The sequence below is a fragment of the Formica exsecta genome, unplaced genomic scaffold (assembly GCF_003651465.1).
Source record: "Formica exsecta isolate Colony F162 unplaced genomic scaffold, ASM365146v1 scaffold138, whole genome shotgun sequence".
Lineage (NCBI taxonomy): Eukaryota > Metazoa > Arthropoda > Insecta > Hymenoptera > Formicidae > Formica > Formica exsecta.
The window spans coordinates 1,724,135-1,729,134 of NW_021848711.1; positions in this window are offsets into that span (position 1 = coordinate 1,724,135).

A 5,000-nucleotide genomic window follows, 5' to 3' on the forward strand; every position below is an offset into this window, starting at 1 on the left:
TATATATAAATTCACTAAATTGTGAGTTTCTTATATTAAAATTGACATTTTAAAAACATTAAAATCGGTTGTACCAATAGCTTCGATTAATAATTATCTATTAACAATTGCTCATCTCTCTCTAAATTTAACGCTAATATGTGAAAAGTATAGCATATTAAATTTAGCAACATATATTAATCAAATACGTATGACAACAATAATAGATAACAATATTAATTATTAATGAAATATTGGTCAATCGGTTAATTAGTAACTAGCAAGTGATCGATCGTAATTATAATAATCAAATCGGCTTATCCGACGTGATTAGAAAGAAACATATTGTATGTATCTTAATCCTTTGATTCTGGATTAAAACTTCTAAAAAATTGAATTATATTTGTATCGTATATAAATAAATTCTTTTATTACATTAAAATTAGCGATTTTGGATTAATGCATGCTGTTTTTAATATCTTACATTTATTTGAGAATAAAAGGGTTAAAGATACGAGTATCATTTATATAAATATATGTATTTATTATTTATATATAATAAGCCCAATATAATATATATCCGAACTGACATGACATGACGAGCACTGCTGCTCGCCGGTGCAGCTTTACCGTATAATCGCATTAATGTTAATGATCCTTTGTCAACGTTGCGTGATTGTAGCGGCCCATTTCGAAATGTTCCTTAAAAGGTGTGAAGAAAGAAAGACCATTTGATATTTTTTTCCTCTTTTATTTTGCGATGTGTATGCCAAGTGATTGTTTAAGAAGTCGATTAAGATTCGCGAAGCGCTTTTTAGATAGGAAAGAGAAAGAAACGACGAGAGATAAGAAAGGGAGAATGATGTCGGATATAATAAGAAGAAAATTATATTCGAAGCACGCACGAGGAGAGACGCTCGTTTTTTCTTTAATCTGTCGTACGATATTTTTTCCCTCTTTGTTATCGGCAGAATTTTTGTCTCACTGCCATTAGGAGAACAATGTTACACATTTCGATTAATCGTTTGTGAAAGTGTGTAAAGAGAGAATCGTTGTAATCGCACCCACCCATCCCCGCGCGAGACGCTGTAAATGATCATTGTTATAGATAAATTTCGTCAAGTTTGACGTCGCGCGACAAGGACAATCTTTTTTTGCATGTCTGTCCTCTCAGTGGAACCGCCAAAAGTATAGAAGAAGGAGAAAAAGAAGAAGAAAGAAGAATTTTGTCTGTAGAAGAGAGACTCGCGCGCAACGTATATTGTAATTATAAATTACTTTCTTTGTTGAGCGGAAAATACATAGAAATGTACATTATTATTTTCTACGAATTAAGGAATCATAATAAATGAATCGCATAAACGTAATCCATACCGACACAGCTCCTTTGGCTTAAAGTTATATTCGGATAATGATGCGAAATAGAAAGCCTTGGCTTTATGTATTGGCTTTCTGGCCGATTAAATTTCGTAGATCGAAGAACGGAATCGCGAAAGGATAAAGTTGTTTAAAAGATTGAAATTAATTTTAAGAAATTTACTTTTGCTCGGTTGAATATTCAATTCATAACATCGGATCGGAGCAATAAAAAGAAAGGAAAAAAATTAAGATTTTTAATTAAATGTCGAGTATACGGTAGTAGAAGATACTTTATATATCTTTTTTTTCCCTCAAGTATAAAAATGTTTTTAAATTTCGGCGTGAAAAATTGAGAATTAATAAAAATAGAAAAAAAAAAAAATGAAAAAAATTTCAACGAGGCCAATTTTTAATCTCTAAGAAAAATTGCAACTTTGCGAATTGATAGAGCTACTGACAACTATCAGTCTTTCATATGTTCCTTCGATTTTTGCGAGTCGCATTTCTTGAGTGATTCCACTCTGCTCATCCGCGATCGGTTCAAGTCGACGGCATATATATATATATAAATATATAGTCGAACGTAGTAGATTATATAAATAAAACAGTCCTTCGTGGTAAAACTTGAGCTTTATCTTTTCTTCAACAGAATAGTTTTAAGAATAGAATAAGGTTCGACGGGTATAAACGTTAATTGTAGAAGAGATTCATTCTTTCGTGCGTGCAAAAAAGCAGTTTCTGTGAGAAATAAAAATAGTTCTTTGAGATAAACACATTTGTGCAATTAATTTCAACGACGGTTTGTCATTTTACCGTTAACTTTTGCTATAAAAATAAGTAAAACTTGCATCTTCACTGCACACTGCAAGATTCATACTCGCACAGATTCCGTTTTTTATATTAAGCGCTTTGATAATAAGGGAATCTTTTTTTTTTAGATAATAATCTCTGGAATTTAATGATGAAGTATTTTTCAGCAGATTCTAGATTTATCGAAGATATATTTTAATAAATTCTGAAGATTTCATATTTCTTGTGTTAAAACAAAATTATTTTTATATGCTTTCATCATCTATATCGTGAAAATAAATTTAAGACTTATAAAAGGACATTTATTTTAAGATTGTTACATATTATATTGTTTCTCGTTTCGTTTTCTGCGCTTTATATTTTCATTTAACAATAAATTTTAATTAACACTCGATTAATTCTTTTACAGGTGCTCTTCCAGCGATAGCTCTGCGCAAAATTAGACTCGATCAATCGAGTCATCGATAAGTTTGACGCCACTTACACGATGTTTGCCTCGCCTGTTTATCGTCACGTTTTATTAGTGGACATGAGACTAGAAAAGTAATAAATAATGTTTACCCAAGGGAATACTAACAATGTACCGTCATCAACTAAAATACACGCTTACACATACAGTTTTCCGGAAAGCCGATACATCATATAGTTGGACCAACTTTCGCTCCATTATTGCACGTTGCGAGCATTATGGCGAAGAGCCGATAGAACGCGTTCGCTGGAATTGACTGCTCATCAGATAGAAAATGTATCCCGTGTATGCATTCCGCGCGTGCATTCTGCGTCGCGTAAAGCGGCCGGAATTTTAACGCCGCAACTTACGACTTCTCTTCGCGGCCAATCAAACGGGAACGCGATACATGCATCGCCCATGTAAATAGCGATCGCGTGTGTAACGTGTCGGCTTTCCGAGAAATGTCATACCCTGAACGCTGATGCATAAAACGTCTCTGACATGTGTATAACGCTGTATAATTATCTAATTTCGCGTTTTCTTCCTGCGTAGAAGGCAAATCCTATCGAGAGGAAAGCTGCACCGACTCGTATCTATTTAAGTTCCTCGAGTTGGAGCTTATCTTACTCCCCGTCTGAGTTTTTCTACTCTAAGTTTTTCGATTTAATTTTTTTTTTTTAAAGATTACACTGCTTTTAAGAAACAATATCGCGATGCAGATTCTTATCACAAACAGAAAAGGCGAATGTTTCAATCTTTTCAAGAGTAATTAGTTCGAATTCTTGGATAACGCGGTTAATATTTTTCCTCTCCTCACATTTATATATTATGCTCGGAAAGAGATAAAAGTTTTTTTTTTCCAATAATTTTCTTTCATACGTGTTTTTTTATTGCCTTTTACAGGATTGAAATGAAAATTACGAGGCCGCGAAAAAGGAGGCTCGCGCGCGCGACGCGAGTTATACGGCGTAAAACTTTGTCGTCGGATAATATTAAATCGCCGGCGTCTATTATTGCGTGTGACGGTCGCATGTGAATGCCGCTGCGTCGACACGCGTATCTGCCTACATGGGTGTGACCTATATGGTCTCCATTATATGCGGCGCATTTGTATACGTGGATAGACGACGCACCCTCCGAAGAAAACCTGGTTCCCCGCGACAAAAGTGTTTCTCCGGAAGATACGACTCGTTTATGGAGGATAGACCGGATCCGCGATAGTTGTCAGATACCGGGGCGGTTTTCCGGAACGATCTGCGAATTCCCATTGCTGATCGTCCAACTTGTTTAAGAACTGCGCTTTGCTTTCTAATTACCGTTGAAATATTGATAAATTCATCCCCGAGAGAATACGTCGTATATATTCTCGAATTGTTACATTGATAAATCAAATTGACAGTTGATCGAGATAAAACATCGCCGTCAAGAGAGTCCTCGGTAACGTAGGCGTAATATCGGTATTTTTATATTCGAGTTGGAGAGAAACATTGTGAGAGAGAAACATTCAAAATGATGTCACAGTAATTACTTTCACAGTGATTTTAATTAACTATAGAAATATTTTCCTTTTTATTGTCGCAGGTGATGCTTTAGATAATTTGCAATTTGCAATTACAATTAATATACTCTCATTTTTTACTCAACACTTGCTTTTAAATGTAACATTAATTAATTAGAATTAATATTAATTTTTAATTTGTATTTTTATTGAGTTCTCTTTCAACGAATATTAGTGTTTAGCGGATATCGATTGTGGATATCTTATTTCGAGTGATTCTTGTTTTGCGATCTGACCATCGTATTGCCGATGCTTTTTTTACGTAATATGTACTTATGTCTCGACGACTTTATACAATATCGGGAAGAGAGATGTGACGCACACACGAATATATGAACAACACCGATGCACTCACGTCCGTAAACTGATATTTCTTACGGCGTAATTTCGTGATCGATCGTACATCCTATAAAAATACGCGTCCCTTCGTACACAGGGTAACAGGACAATAACGGTAAGAGTGTAACATTATGTGATACATTCTTCGTTGTTTTATTTTAATTTTCCTGAAGCGTAATATGTGTAGTCTTTCACAAGCAATTATCATCTAATTTAATTTTATTCGTCAATTTTATATACGAGTTCAGATATTGGCTATGATAATAATATGCTAATGACCCGGGCTTCTCAAAATTGCGATATGTTGTTTGAATAAAAAATATTTTAGAGAGTTTCTATATTTAATTATATTGACATTATATTATATTATAGAATTAATTATGATAAATTTAGATTTAATATTATATTTAATATATTATATTGTAATATGGTCCGATTAATATGTGTTTATCTTTTGTCGATGAATATTTACAGATAACATGAAGCCGAATGCCAAAAGAAACA